The sequence below is a fragment of the Pelodiscus sinensis genome, chromosome 1, assembly GCF_049634645.1.
Source record: "Pelodiscus sinensis isolate JC-2024 chromosome 1, ASM4963464v1, whole genome shotgun sequence".
Taxonomy (NCBI): Eukaryota; Metazoa; Chordata; order Testudines; family Trionychidae; genus Pelodiscus; species Pelodiscus sinensis.
Window position 1 is genome coordinate 116,087,547 of NC_134711.1, and position 16,749 is coordinate 116,104,295.

A 16,749-nucleotide genomic window follows, 5' to 3' on the forward strand; every position below is an offset into this window, starting at 1 on the left:
ATACCACCTAGGCAAGTCAGAGGTGTTGTTAGCAGAAGAGCAGGAAGACCTGCCTCATATATAAATCTTCCACTAACACCTGTTCTCAAATGATTTAGTCTATTGGACTCCTCAGTGATCATGGAACCCTCAATGTCCAAACAATCAAGGCAGCAAAACACACCCATATTTATTTATATCTAACCAGAAGAAGAGGCTTTTCCCCATCTGTCACGGTTTTGACCATGGGCTACGTCTACACTGGCATGATTTTCCGGAAATGCTTTTAATGGAAAAGTTTTCTGTTAAAAGCATTTTCGGAAAAGCGTGTCTAGATTGGCAGGACGCTTTTCCGAAAAAGCACTTTCTGTGGCCATTCTAGACGCGCTTTTCCGCAAAAAAGCTCTGATCGCCATTTTCACGATTGGGGCTTTTTTGTGGAAAACAAATCTCTGCTGTCTACACTGGCCCTTTTGCGCAAAAGTTTTTCGGAAAAAGACTTTTGCCTGAACGGGAGCAGCATAGTATTTCCGCAAGAACACTGACAATCTTACATGAGATCGTCAGTGCTTTTGCGGAAATTCAAGCAGCCAGTGTAGACAGCTGGCAAGTTTTTCTGCAAAAGCAGATGATTTTGCGGAAAACTTGCCAGTCTAGACACAACCATAGTCTTCCCTGTGTTGGTAAACTCCAGTCTTAACCCCTGATTTTGACAGTTGAATGGTTTGGGAAGACTCTCACACCTGTACAGAACCACTCTGAAGTCAAATTAGCTAGGGAAGAAGTCATATACTCTGAAAACCACCATCCGATACAAAATGCAGCAAGCAGCTGCAGAACTAAGGCCCTAAGTCACCAACACACTTGAGCACTGGGGTTGGCTCAAGGGGACACCAGCATGGATTTAAAATTAAGCATGTCGTTATGTGCTTTTGCTGACTCGGGTCCTGAATGCAAAACTCATCTCTTTGGCTTAGCTTTGCTTCAATGAGGGCTTGATTTAATTAGAGTTGCCAACTCGGACAAGCTATTCTGGGAGAGATATACTGAACTAACCTGGAGAGATCCTATGTGGTCCCAGGTGCTACAACTGCTTTCAGCTGTTGCTGGGAGATTCCTGCTTCCTGGAGTTGACTCTATCTTCCAAAGGGCCAGCCTTGTTTCTCCCTTCCCAATGTGGTGCCAACCAACCAATTTATTCTGTGACCAATGAGATATGATTGCTGTTACTTTGCATAACTTCAAACATTGTTACTGGTTATAGAATTATCCAGAATTCAGCCATGGTGTTTAATTATGGTTTGAGTGGGACTCATCTTTGATGATGCAAAGGGCTTGCCAGGTGTCCAATTTTGAACTGGACAGTCCAGTATTTGAGCTTTCTGTTCGGGAAACAAATTGAGAAACTATAACTGAGAAAATATAAATGTCCCAGCATTTTCTAAATAAGATGTAATATAGATTGTGATGTAATGGCAAGTGTGTCCGGTATTTTTGTTGAAACCATCTGGCAACCCTACAAGGGGCTAACTAAGAGATAAGTAAAAACAACAAGGAGTCCTGCAGCACCTTAAAGATTTTACAATTTGGGCATAAGCTTTCGTGGATAAAAAAAACCAAACACTTTGATGCAACATGCATCTGACAAAGTGGTTTTTACCCTTGGAAGTTTATTCCCAAATAAATCTTCATCTTTAAGGTACCACAGGATTCCTTGTTGATTTTGCAGACACAAACTAGCATGGCTACTCCTCTGAGGCTTGTCAGCACGTAAAGGGATAAGTGTTGCTGTTGTTTTTATTTTTATTTAATATTAGACAATAGGTTTAGAGGATGGAGCATAGGAACTCCTACATTCTAACTTTGGCTCTGATACTCTCTCTTGCTGTATGATCGGGGGCAAGTCATATAACCTCCCTGGGTCTTAGAAATGGGAATAGGGCTACCTTTATCTAGAAATGTGCTGACACTTGAAATTGTACTGACCATTAAAAAATATCTCCGAATACATATATATTTTTAATCTCATATTAGTCTTAGAATAGCTATAGCAACAAAGTATTGGGCTTATCTTGGTCTTAATGGTTCTGTCTACTCTGTGCTAAAACACCCCTCTGCTGGTCCATGTCAAGTGACTTAACTCACTGGGCTTGGGGAGCTACAAAATTGTGGTGGAGATATTTGGGCTTGGGCAGGAGTCCAGGCTCTGATACTTTGCAAGGGGGGACCAACCTGAGCCTGAATGTGCACTCCACTATTGAAGAGCCTCATAGGCTGAGTCAGCTGACCCAAACCAGTCATGGGTGTTTTACCGCTGGGTAGACATACTGAATGAGTGGCTTTGGTCAATGACTCGTCACATTCACTTCTTCCATCGGGTCATTAATCCCCAGGTAAAATGGCATTGGCCTTGATTCTTATTGCATAATGTCACAGTTTTAGAGGTAGCTGCCCTTCTGACCAATGTTCCCTCTAAACTGCGTGGCCGCACAGCTTCACAGGTGATTAATCAGCACCGCCCTGTCAGTCAGCCCCCTGCATGGAGCCCTGAGCCTCTGACTGGGTGGGGCTGATTAATCACCTGTGAAGTTGCTCTGCTTCTAACCCTTCCCCCGTTTCACTTAGTTAATACCCATCAGGCCTTGTGCCTTCACCTCTCTCTGGAATCCCATGATTCTCCTACTCTTAGACCAGGTCCTGGGATATAATGCACAGTGTATCAGCTTTGCTTCAACAGCGGTGGGTCTGACAGGATATTAGGCCCCAAACAGGTGTCTGTGGGTGCCAGTCTTTTCCCCTCACACACCAAACAACTGCTTCCTCTCCAGACCAAGAGAAGATTTTTATCTGTTTTTGGCCCTCTTGATCTGCTGTTCTTCAGCATTGGCAAGAGCCAAGGAAGCAGGATTTTGCCAGACAGCTAAGGCATTGTCTCTTAACACCCTCTAGCGTGTTTCCCTCAAGGTATGTTATCTTTCTGCTTGAATTGCCAACAGCCTGCTAAACCAACCTATTTAACTAAACCAACTACATTTAACTAAACCAACCTATTCATAGAATAAACATACCAATAATCAGATCACATAAAGTAATACAATGTATGCATGCATTATTACAAAGCAGCTCCCCTGTTCCTTCCCAGTAAATATCCAAAGAGATTGATTCTGGAAGTACTAGAGATGAATATAGTCAACAAGTTTATTGAGGGACTGGACTGGAGAGATGTAATGAATTCTGTATTAATGACTGGGATGGGGGGGGTTGCAGATGAGACAAAATTATTCAGGTCAGGGAAGAAAACACAACACAGTGAGGCATGCAGCACAAAGATCTAGAAATGGAAAACAAAGATCAGCTGACTTCTTTATTTGAGAGTTTACTATTTTTTTTTTTAAGTTCACTCCGCTCTATCTCTAATAACTATTTTAGAGAGTGTTCTAGGGAAGCTCATGTTATTTGGAAAACTAGATTGATTTAATCTGATTACACAGGCATTTATGCAACGATTCTCAGTGTGGAATTATAATCCTTGCCAAGGCCACATGGTGAGAATAGTAAGCATTAATCTCTTCCAATTACATATGGGGAAACTGAGGCAAGGAGGATCAATAGCTAATCTAAGACTGCTGGAAAAGTCAGCATCAGAGTGAGGACTGGTCAGACCTTTAGTTCACTCCTCTGTCCCAACTCAAGAGTGGAGAGAGAGAGAGAATGGGGAACTTGAAAGGAAGGGCCATTATTTTAGAGCTTCAAACTTGTGTCTAACAGGCAAGAGAGCTCTTGAAAACAGAGAGGGAGAAAACCTTTTCAGGAAAAGAGAGAATACCTGAAAGAAAAAAGCAACAGGTATGAAAATTAGTCCAACGTTATTTATCTAATTTTAGCTAATTTATAAAATCTGAAAATTGCTGATTGGATAGCCACAAATGAATGTAATGCTTTATGTAACTCATGCTGTGATCATAACATAGTGCTGTGATCACTGAGATCCATGAGCTAGCCACTCATATGAGGGGCAGAAATTGACTCTGCTAAATAAGGATTTGAGAGTTTGGTTTCACAAGAAGTCTGAACTGTTTTTAAAACCACCATAAAACACTACCACTGATGGGAGGGAAAGACAGATGAATTCTGCTCTTGTAATGTTTTACACTCATTTGCACAGTTGTTAACAATGACACAAGTTTCAAGGCTTTGGAGAATCAGGCCTCAGATTTCCTCCCAGAATTTTCTAAGTTTGGAACAGGTGCAGTAAAGTTATCTACTCAGATCACAGATGCAAGATCACACTCGGAGTAGCCATCCCAGCTGTGTGCTTTCAAGTCTAAGTAAGCGTAAAAATAACTTTCTGTTAAATTAGATGTGTCCATGAAGAATTTTTTAAATGTTGGAACAAATACTATCCCATATTGGTTCTGTAATTAAGATATGCATATCTTGGCTCCAAAGATCCCTAATTACAATTGCTTTAGGGATGCTGTTAGAAAGTAGATAATTTATACAGTAGCTGCAGAGCCATTAGAGGAGCTTAATCTACAGTATAGCAAAAGCTTAGAATATCGTGTAGTTCTCAGACACAGTTTGGTTGTGATGGCTATTTGCAGCTATCACTAAACGTGTGTGTTGTCTATTTTACTTAATTAAAAAAAATACATGTACTTGTATTTTGGATGCAGCTTTTTCACTATGGGCATGATTCTGTTGCAATCAATGGCAAAACTCCCATTGATTTCAGTGGTGCAGCATCAAATCCCATATGGGTAGATGATAATATATTGCATTATTCAGCTTTTTATTTTCACCCCAAGGTCCCCAGAGTGCTCAGAGAAACTCTGCAGATCCCATGAGCCAAATTCTGCCTGGGAGCATACCAACAACTCAAGTCTGAGAGAGATGTTGACAGTCATGATGAATCTGCATAGCAAAGGGACTGTGTTTCCCATCAGCCCCCTTCCTGCTGTATTTGCTTTTCCCCTGACCTTGTAAGGGGAAAGGTTCTGAACTGAGAAGTGGCTGGAGTCTCTTTAGAGGTGGGAATTGCAAAGCAGTAGGGAGTAAGAGAGAAGCCCCAGGAATTGTGTACAAAGCTGTTTGTGAAATTGGCTCTTACTGTGAGAGATCACAGCTGGGTGCTGGTCTGTGTGGGACTTAGGGCGGAGCTGGCAAGCTGCAACAGCTGGGCAGAGAACCAGTGAGAGACACTAAGTGAACCTGGCTTGGAAACCTGCAAATGCATATTTTTTTGACTAGAGAGCGGCCTGCAGAAGGTAGCTCACTTAGGGCCAAAGAGCCCTGACTCTCAATTGGACTGTCCCAGAGTCCCAAACAAGAATCACTGTTGCACACTTTGAACTATACTCGTCTGAAGAAGTGGGTTGTGCTCATGATACCATCTACATGTTTTGTTAGTCTTTAAAGTGCTCCTAGACTATTTGTTGTTTTTTAAGTTTATCCCGTACAGACTAACTCGGCTACCCTTCTGAAGTTTCTATACATTTTTTGTTAGTCTCTAAAATGCTGCAGGACCAGTTGTTTTTAAAGATATTTAGACCTCTGTACCTAGATTATTTGGATCTTTCCTTACAGCCCTACTAAAAACCTTTCCCTTAGCCACACCTTGTCTGAGTTGCTACGGGGACCCAGAGGGATAGTGCCTACAAGGCCTATCTACTTGTGCTTGCCTCCAAGATGCTATATGCTGGCCATGCTACTGGTGCCCTAGTGGTTTGGGATGCAGAACAGCCCTCCTAATTACAGAAGAAATGCAATGTGTCAGATGCACAGTAAAAGTAATCACAATGAAATGCTCACCTCATGATTGGTAAGGTCTGTTATCCAGCAGCCACTTAACCAGAAAGCTCAATTAACCGGTGTTTCTGATATCTCCCAATACAAAATCTTTGGTCTTGTAACTCGGACTAGTAGACTGCTCAGCATGTGTTGCTAATTGCATATTCTGCATTCTACTTTGATGCAAACGAGGCGGGAGACAAGTAAGCAAGCTGAAAGCGGCTTCCAGGGTATGTCATAGATTCGTTACAGATTCAGCCCTATCTCCAGGACCTTCTACATCTACAATAATAATTGATGTTGATAATGATGCCCCTGAGGCACTGCAAGATCCTGAAGTGCCCTCTATATCACCAAAGAATGATTAAAATATGTTCAGCATAGTTTTAGTGTTGTGTATTTTCAGTGTTCTGGTGTACACCATGCGCTGCCCATCATGCTATGTAGTGTCCTAAGGTAACCTACGGTATAGAAAACTTTACCTGTACTCATGAAAGAGCTGCAAGGAACCAAGTACTCTGCAGTGAAGTACTAGGACTGGATGGGTAAGTACCTGTACACCATTTTATACTTTATTCATTTTATTGTCTTCTAATTCTTTGAAATTTGACATTCCATTGGTAAAGTATAACACTCAGTTAAAGCATTCCCCCAGCACACCACACAACAGAGCTTTTACTGTTCATCAAAACCAGACTCGTGGCCCAGCAGGCATGTGATTCAGGGATTAAAGGCATAGTGCTGTGCAATTCAGCAGACACAGCAGCTTTGGTGAACAAGGGGTTCATCTATCCTAAGGCACATACGGCCCAGCAGACTTAGAGTAGATCTCACAAAGTGAAATAGCTTGGATGTGTTGTGACCACGCAGGAGTCGGTTGACTCCATCTGGCAATTGGCAGCATTGCTAAACCCAAGAGTTAAAATAATCAGAGGACAAGTTAAAATATGTGGCCCTCTTGGTTTGTAAATCAGGAAGTTTTGCTTCCAACTTAACCAATTGTAGCCTACTCCAATATCATCCATCACTACCACCACCACCACAGGAAGGGTGCCATCTCTGACTGAAGCTATTCTGGGAGACATTTCCCCCCGCCCCCAACAAGACGTAATGTAATTTTCTTAAAGTATCCTATTAAAATTTTCAAGAGTGGTTTCAATAGTCACTGGGAGATTGATGTCAATGCTGGGAGATGCCAATCCAATCCCAGAGGGTTGGCAACCCTCCACCAGAGTTGCCAGCAACTAGTTCTCTTCACCTCCATCTTAGCCGTCTCAGGCGATGTGGCCAAATTTGCATCATCACCTGAGTCAGGCTACTTCAGAATATATTTATCACACATAGCAAGACAGCCTTGCATATAGGATCCCCTATGGCTCCAACATCAACAGTCTTCATGAAAAACAGGAGGCCCGCATCAGGATAGTAGCTGAAAAGTTGATGCTATTTCCAAGTGGTTTGGTGTTTATATATTCTTTTTTGCCTCAAAAGGAAATTAATTTACACGACTGATTTCTGTTATGCTGGTGTAAATCCAGAAAAATGCCACTGAAATCAATGAAGCTATTCCAGATTTATAGTGTAATAGAGCTCGGGCTATGTTCTTTGTGCTTTCAAATCTCTGAGTTGTGAAATTATAATATTTACAGAATACACTCGGTGTAAGAAATGCAATGGAGGTATCTTCGGGACTGAATGAGTTAAAACAAACTGACCAAAAAAGGATGGAGCTACAACTCTGCCAGTTTCTGTATTTCAGGATTATTTTTTTTCACAATGTTGCCTCACCTTCACATTTTTGCTTTTACAGTCTAATCTCTTGCATAATAGGACAGACATAAAGTCTTGGTGGGAAATCTCCCCCTAGCCTGTTGCAATATTTATAAACCCATGCTTTGAAACATGCTGCAAGATGGGTTTAATAAAACAAAGGCTTTATAATGTATTGTTCCAGGATTATTGATTCAATAAATTAACAATAATTTCCATGGAGGGTAGGAGCTCAGGCACTGTAAAAATTTATTTATCTACACTTAAACTAACACAGATTAGAATATTCAAATTGTCCCAGTGCTATATAACCACTCTTTATAGGTGGAATGTCCTCTGCTGTGCAGGAGACAATAACATAAACATTCAGTCAGAAGTGACAATGGCTCTTTTAAAAGCCATGACCTTCCTCTTTTTTTTTCGAGAGAGAGATATTTTGGCTACTGTTTAAAAAACTCAATGAGTATTGGACAAAGTATCTTGCTATGTTGCAAGGTCCTGCATCCAAGAAGTTATTGCTCTTGCTGTGAAAGGCAAACGATACAAAATATGCTAGATATATCACTATATCCAAATGAGGGGTTTTTTTGATCGTTTTGTTTTAAAGTGCTATTCTGTTTTGCATTTAAGTGCCAGGTGGAAATGTTTTTCACTCCACTTCTCCTTTTGTTCTCGAAGTACTCAGTAAACCTGTTCAAGGTAACTTTATGAAGCTATTGTAAATCTGTTAATAACTTGAATAAAACTGGCCATGCTTTTAATTTCATATCCACTAAGTAGGTTAGTTAGAACGAACATTTTGTGGCTGGAGAGGAACAATAGCTAGGTTGGCTCTTGAGTTATCGTCATGCAATGTTGTTATAGAGAGTATTTGGGACAATTGTTCTTTATCTAATACACCTATGATAGGGAATATCTTCTCCTTTTGTATGACAGCCCCCAGTTTTGTTTGTTTGTTTTTTATAGGTTTGATTTTTATCTCTCTGAAATATTTTAGAATTAAGTCTGCCTTTTCTCCTTCTCTTTTTGTTGTTGTTTTGTTTTCAACTAAATGTCCTGCTGCTAGAAATGTCACCTAAAACTGTGAGTTTGCAATAATTAAAACAAATTATGCATCATAAGCCCAAGGTGTATGATTTATGCAGGCTTTAAATGATTGTGTTAAATTGTTTCTCCAAATGCAATTCAGGAATTTGAAATTGTCAGATTAACTGCTGTATTTACTGGTCTGTTTGATTAGGTGAGCATAGTTTTATATTCCCTCTTGGAGACCTAAATAGCAACCATTTCCTACCAAAACAGCCTGGAAAACAAAGGCTCTATTCAGAGGATCTATTCAGAGTGGGCAATGCTCTGTAGCCCTTTGTAAGCTGAAACAACGTGGTTACTAAAGTGCCTCTAAAAGAAAAAAGGTGCAACACATTTAAAAAATAATAATGGCTAGAATATTAAAATTGTGGTCTGTAGAGCAAATATATTTCGTCATTCTGGACTTCGCATAAAGACATCCCTCAAAAATCTTTCTGATGATTTTAAAATAGAATTGAATGACTGCTCCCAAAAAATATCTGCAAATACTCATTTAAATCATTAAATTAATGAACACTGCCCTTGTTTGTGTCCATTTCCATTAACATTCATGCAACTGAATTTTAATAAGCATAAATGATGAATTTTAGGCTTGCACACATGAATACTTGTGCAAACTGAATATTACATTCTTTTCCTCTGACACTTTAGCCCAGGGGTGGGCAAGGGAGCCTCCGCGGGTCAGATCCAGCCCACCAAGCCGGTTGATCTGGCCTGTAGCTGCCTTCCTGCTCCCCCACCTCCAGGTCAATCGAGACTTGGAGATGGGGGAGCGCACAAAGTCTCCTCCCCCCACCAAAGGGATGAGGCACCGGAAGGAACCGCCAGCTGTTTTTAACAGTTGGTGGTTTACTCTAGGCACCATGCCCCTTGCAGAGTGGGAGCAGGGGGTGAGAGACTTCACATGCTCCCACACCCCCAGCCCTGACTGGCCTGGGGTGGGGGAAATGCGCAAAGTCTCTTCCCACCGCCAGGGGCGCACAGCACCTAGAGAGAACACCTGGCAGTTCACTCTATGGCACGGACTGGGGAGCAAAGACTTCGGGCTTTCCTGCACCCTAGGTCAATCAGGGTCTTTGGGCAGGGGAGCACAGGAAGTGCCCTGGCTCTGCCCCTTTCACCCGAGGCCTCGCCCCTTCTGGGGTGGCCTGGGGCCACTTCAGACGTTTGTGAAGTGACCCCCCCCTTCAAAAATCATTACCCAGCCCTGGTTTAGCCCCAGATGTCCAATCAGGGAGCAAACACAATATCATGTGATTTTGTGTGACCAGTCAAATAACAAATACACCAGCACCCAAACTTGAAGTTCAAGCTTGACACTTCAAATACACAATTTGGTGGTTTAACGTACAGCTAAATTCATTCCAGTGTGTAACAGGGTTTTGTGCCTGAGAGCCAGAGGAGGCAATCTGGGAGGGTATTTTACCCTGTTCCAGTTGTCTAGGGAGGATGGAAGGTATAATACAAATGGGCACAGGGTGAGAGGCAGATGATCCCGAGGGACAGTGTCTGGAATGGGGAAGGAAGAGGAAGGCACAGGTCCTTTTTCCTTTAAGAGCCTAGAGCCATGAGCCTTGTTGGTAGGGCAGGGCAAAGTTCCCTCCCTTCCCTCCCAGCCAACCAAGACCCGTGTTTGGGACTATTAAACCCACCTGAGAAGGGTCAAGGGACTGGACAGGTGACTGGGTGCATGAATGAAGCGAGGCCCCTATCCAGTCAAGGAGAGCCTGTGGAGAGGAAGAACTCAGCGAAGGCACCACTGCAGGGATATGTCCACACTCGCGGCTTCTTGCGCAAGTAATATGCAAATGAGGCTAAGTGTGGAATATTGCCGAGCCTCATTTGCATACCTAATGAGCCACCATTTTTTTCAGAAGAGGCTCTTGCGCAAGTAGGAGTGTCTACACTGCCCCTTCTTGCACAAGCAAAACCCTCTTGCGCAATGCTGTTATTCCTGAAAAGTAATAGGTGTAACGGCATTGCGCAAGAGGGGCAGTGTAGATGCTCCTTCTTGCACAAGAGCATCTTCTGAAAAAAATGGTGGCTCATTAGGTATGCAAATGAGGCTCAGCGATATTCCACGCTTAGCCTCATTTGCATATTACTCGCACAAGAAGCTGTGAGTGTAGACATAGCCCAGGAGAATTGTGCAAACCCTACACTTAAGGAGAGAGTTTGTAGGTGGGGGAGGCCAGGGTTGCAACCGCACAGCCCGGAGAGAGGGGACCATGGCAGCTTGAACCAAGGAATGGCAAAGAGGGACTCTTGGGAGCTGGATGTTGTTTAATACATTAGATTGCAGAAGAGAGCAATAATGGTTAAAGACTCTGGAGGGTGAGTAGATTATTTCTGATACTTAGGTGGAAACAGAGAACTGCAGTTATGCACTTTGTCAAAGGAGGGGTGTGTGTGTGTGTGGGGGGCGCATTAAGGGATCAACTGCTCCAGAGCCCAGTGATTCAAAAAGGTCCAGGGTTTCCAGCTGTCACCATAGCAGTGGTGGCTGGAGCCTCAGACCCTTCAAATTGGCACTGGAGCCCTCCATGGCTTGCTCTCCCAGGCAGCTGTCAGCACCATGAAGGCATGGCACACTCCAGGTGGCGCTAGAGGCTGCTAGGTGGAAGCTAGTCCTAGCCCCATCCCTTCCAACCTAGGCCCTGCCTTCTGGGGGTGCAGAGCTGCCCCCCACCTTATGTGCTGATGAGAACTTGTGCACATATGCTTTTCAATAGCAGCACTGAGATTGCTTTTGCACAACAGTGGAATTGACCAGGGTGGCATGAGTGAAGTGCTCCTGAATGACCTCAGATTGCTTGCGGGCAAAATGTGATCACACCGAGCTCTTAAGGAAGAGGGAATGGGGACCAGATTGCTCTTGACTGCCAGCCTTTTGTTCCTTTTTTTTTTTTTTTTTTTTTTTGGCTTATTGGAGCAGCTGCCTGAAGGACCTTGTAGGCTAGGTGCAATTCAGGAGACTGTTACCGCTAGGATGCTGCATAACTGCCATTGTTCTCCTTGTGCTGAAGGCAGAGCATTGTGCTGTTCAATTGTGACAGTGATGGGCAATGTGGTGGCAGGAAAGTAAGATGTAGACAGCTATTCATGGATTTAAGGTATTCTCATTCAGTTGTGACAGCTGGTGCGTGTTGCATATATCCAGGATTTGGTGTGGTTTAAAGAATTGTAGGATTTCAGTTTTGATCTTGTGACTGATCTACAAACCAACACTTTGTGTTTAAAAGGTTTGGTTTACTTTCACTGGTCTGGTGGAGAGTTAGGGAAGTAAAGCAGTGTGTGCTTCAGAGAGAGAGTGAGATTCCTTTGCATCCAGTCTACCTGATCTTCTTGGACAGATTCCTGAGGAAGTCCAGTGTCCCCATAACATCCCATGAGATGCTCCTCTCTCCCAGTGAATTGCCATGAGGCGTCATCTCTATTTTCTTGGTCATTGGCAACTGAAGAGTAAACAGTTCTGAAGAGATCTGGCTGACATTGAATCTACATCCCCATTAGGAGGGCAAGCAGATGTTCTTTCTGGTTAACAATGAGGGTGTGAGATCTAGATTGCCAATAATAATGTTTGGGGTGGTGGTCTGAAGGAGATATGTTGTGTATCTACCAGTTCCTATCCTAATAGAACTGTACTCTTCTCTGAAGATTCTTGAGTTCTACTTGCAGAAAAGGAAATTTTAGTTGAAGCTTTGCTAGTGGATAATTTCCCCACTGGTGGCCCAGATAGATATGTACTTTTGGATGCTCTACACAGAAGCAAGTCTGAGGATGTAGTCTCTCATTACAACTCTGTAGGGGTATGTCTACTAGGGTATGTTCGAACTAGGGTGGTTAATGTAGGCATTCGAAGTTGCAAATGAAGCCCGGGATTTAAATATCCCAGGCTTCATTTGCATCTTGCCGGGCGCCGCCATTTTTAAATCCCCGTTAGTGCAGACTCCGTGCCCGCAGCTACACGCGGCACGGAGTAGGTAGTTCGAATTAGGATCTCTAATTCGAACTACTGTTACTCCTTGTGGAAGGAGGTGTAACGGTAGTTCAAATTAGAAAGCCTAATTCGAACTACCTACTCCGTGCTGCGTGTAGCCGCGGGCACGGAGTCCACACTAACGGGGATTTAAAAATGGCAGTGCCCGGCAAGATGCAAATGAAGCCCAGGATATTTAAATCCCGGGCTTCATTTGCAACTTCGAATGCCTACATTAACCACCCTAGTTCGAACTAGGGTGGTAGTGCAGACATACCCTAGGTTATTTATATACAAGCAATGATGGTGACTTAACTGGGGCAGTGGCCTTATTGCTACAACAATGTGCAAGGCAAGGCCTGGGCAGTTAGCACATTTGCATGTGCAGTTAGGACAATTAGAAGCTGCATGGTGTAAAATAGTCCAGCATTGCATGCCAGGCACTGTACACACGGAGCTGTACTGTCCTGATCCCTAGACTTGATGGCTCCGTACACTTTACTTGACTTCCCTATGTACCATGTAAAAGAGCTTTTAGGCTTTTTATGCGTGGCCCTCTACATTATTGAATTCAATTAAAAATTTTTGGTAGATTCCTCTTTCCTACAATTGGAGAGAAAACAGCTTTATTCCCACCTCGTGCTTTGTTCTACTTCCAGATAGTGCTGTGTGGATTGCAAAGAGCACCTGCAACATTTTAAGAGGACACATTTAAACTGAAAGTGTTGGTGTGTAGATCTATCACAGGATCAAAACTGAAAACCCTCAGCTCTGTATACAATCTGCTTCCAGCTACCTAGATGATTTAGTCAGCTCCAGGATAGGTGAGGGCGGGGTTCACTTTCTAATGAAGGTTCCAGCTTTCTAATGGCGTGTGTACTGGGGTTTACAATTTGCCTGGGCTCCTTTAGGCATTACAGTATGGCTGCTACCTTCTCTAGAGTACTCCCTGGAAAAAGCTAAGTCTATTGGCAAGGGGAAAAATGAACTCTTCGTGGATATGTCTATTCCTACCACTGAAACGCAAATCCAGCCATTTTGAGAACTATTATTGAAGGTTTATGCCCAGGCTTATCACGACACCAGCTCAGCTATGTAACTTTATTCAGAAGAAAGTCCCCAGGCAAATGTCGTTGGTCAATGTTTATGAAATAGCTTTCCAAACTTTCCAACAGAAGTTGTGCGGCCAATCAGTCTGACTGTAATAATGAATTGATTCTTCAGCTGGACAGTTGACCTAGGCAATTCTGTTCCCCCTTTAAAAAAAAAAATATCAAAGGGAGAAGAACATTTAGTCCTCTCTCTGCACAGAAATCTATTTCCTTAGGAGAAAGCCTACTCGGTAAACAAAGCATGTTTGGCTGTCAAGTGGGCCTGAAAGCTCCTCGGTTAGGGAACAACTTCATACTAGTCACCAAATAGCCACCCCGATAGACGCTAAGGCCACAAAAGATGCAAATAGCTGGGTCACGAACATGGGCAGTGAGTGGAGGTAGGGCTGGGGGAGGCAACCCCCCCACCCAACACTGCCTCTTCTGCCTAGTCCACCCCCCCCCCCACCAGCACCATGTGGAGGTGTGGGGGCACGCAGCCCCTGTCCTCTCCCCTTCCCCCCCAGCACCAGAGGGAGGGAGGAGGGCATGGAACCCCAGCCTCCCCAGCCTTGGAGCACCAGGGAGGACAGGCACTGAGGGCAGCTACACTCCGGCCCCAGCAGGCATTCTGGGGACAGAATGTGGGCAGTGCCTTTCCCCACCTATGATACCCACTGCCCCTGGTCATGAAGTGGCATTTATCCCTGGAACCGTAATCGGTTAGCTGGAATTTTAAAAGGGGCCTGTGGAAGTGAGATGCTCAGCTCCCATTGAAAGTCAATGGGAGTTTGGTATCTAATCTCCTTAGGCTCCTTTCAGACTCTGAGCTTAAAGGCCCAGCAGTGGCAGAGCAGGCGTTTTGTGCTGTGAAATGGAGAGATGTGGGTTTTCCTCTGGTTCTTGTGAAGGGGGATTGGCATAGGAAGTATGTGCAGGGGCGGGGGTCTTGCCTGGGGCAGTCCTGGACTGGTTTGGGGCCTGTCCCCCCCCTTTCCAGCCTGCAGGAGAGCCCCAGGAGCTCATCTGGGAGCACCCCAGCCGGCTCTTACTGGAGCAGTGCACCAGGGCGCACCAGCTTACTTCCACCTCTGGTGCTACCCCAGCTATCGTACTGGTTTTTAGCTTGCTAGCCTGATAAGCGATAGCATGAGTATGTATGCGTGTGCTGGGAGTCACCCCTCTAGCTCACAGGTGGAACTGATAATGGAATGTATCCTGTAGCATGTGTGTTCCTGTGGCTCTGTGGAAATAAGCCAGCTTGGATCTTGGGGGGTATGTCTACACTACCCTCCTAGTTCGAACTAGGAGGGTAATGTAGGCATACCGCACTTGCAAATGAAGCCCAGGATTTGAATTTCCCGGGCTTCATTTGCATAAACTGGGCACCGCCATTTTTAAATCCCCGCTCGTTCGAACCCCGTGCCGCGCGGCTACAAGCGGCACGAACTAGGTAGTTCGGACTAGGCTTCCTAGTCCGAACTACCGTTACTCCTCATTCCACAAGGAGTAACGGTAGTTCGGACTAGGAAGCCTAGTCCGAACTACCTAGTTCGTGCCGCGTGTAGCCACGCGGCATGGGGTTCGAATGAGCAGGGATTTAAAAATGGCGGCGCCCAGTTTATGCAAATGAAGCCCAGGAAATTCAAATCCCGGGCTTCATTTGCAAGTGCGGTATGCCTACATTACCCCGCTAGTTTGAACTAGCGGGGTAGTGTAGACATACCCAGGGTATGTCTACATTACCCCGCTAGTTTGAACTAGCGGGGTAGTGTAGACATACCCAGGGTATGTCTACACTACAGCGCTAATTTGAACTAAGCTAATTCAAACTAGTGCATCTAGACTAAAAAATTAGTTCGAATTAGCGTTTTGCTAATTCGAACTAGTATGTCCACACTGAGTGGACCCTGAACTGAGGTTAAGGATGGCCGGAAGCAGTGCTGGCAGGGCATCAGATTAGGACTTAGAGTGTGGAGCTGCTGCCTCAGGCTAGCCGAGGGCTGTGCTTAAAGGGACCCGACCCTCACCCTGGACAGACAGTTCTCAGGGGTTCCCCGCTTGCAAAGCAGTCCTGGCTTGGAGTGCCCTGAGTGCCCACACTCGGCACATCACAGCACTCGGCCATCAGCCCGGCTGCACTTGCCGCAGGCTGCCATCTAGGGAGAGGGGGTAATTGGGGGGCTGCAGGTGGAGGTTCCACCCCCAGAAGCCTGCAGAGCCATCCCAGTCCTCCCCATCGGGGGCTCGTATCCCATTCCTCCCTCAACTCCTTCCACTTACCCCTCCCTGGCCCCCCTTCCTGATGTACAAAATAAAGGACACTTGTGTTCAAAAATAGAAACTCTCTTTATTGAACAAAACTGGGGGAGACTGGGAAAAGGAGGTGGGAGAGGGGAACAGAGAGGCTGTGAGAGGGGAGGGCAACTAAAATGATCAGGGGTTTGGAACAGGTCCCATATGAAGAGAGGCTAAAGAGACTGGGACTTTTCAGCTTAGAAAAGAGGAGTTGGAGGGGGGATATGATAGAGGTCTATAAAAGCATGAGTGGTGTGGAGAGGGTGCATAAAGAAAAGTTCTTCATTAGTTCCCATAATAGAAGGACTAGAGGACACCAAATGAAATGAATGGGTAGCAGATAAAGTCGATAAAGGTAGATAAAGTCATGGAGGTTGGGTCCATGGAGTGCTATTAGCCAGGGGGTAGAAATGGTGTCCCTGCCCAAAGTTTGTGGAAGGCTGGAGATGGATGGCACGAGACAAATGGCTTGGTCATTGTCTTTGGTCCATCCCCTCCAGGGTCCCTAGTGTTGGCCACTGTTGACAGATAGGCTACTGGGCTAGATGGACCTTTGGTCTGACCCAGCCATTCTAAGCTCAGGGTCGGGGGTCTCAGTGGACCACCTTGATTTTCATTCACACCTGCTCCTGGGTGGCCAGGCTGGCAGCTATCCTGCCCTAGATGTCCACTTTCCTGTGCCTAGTGTGGAGGTCGTGGATGAGGTCCACCAGGTGGGCCTCTTGCGGACCCGGACAGGCTCCCGGGAGCTGC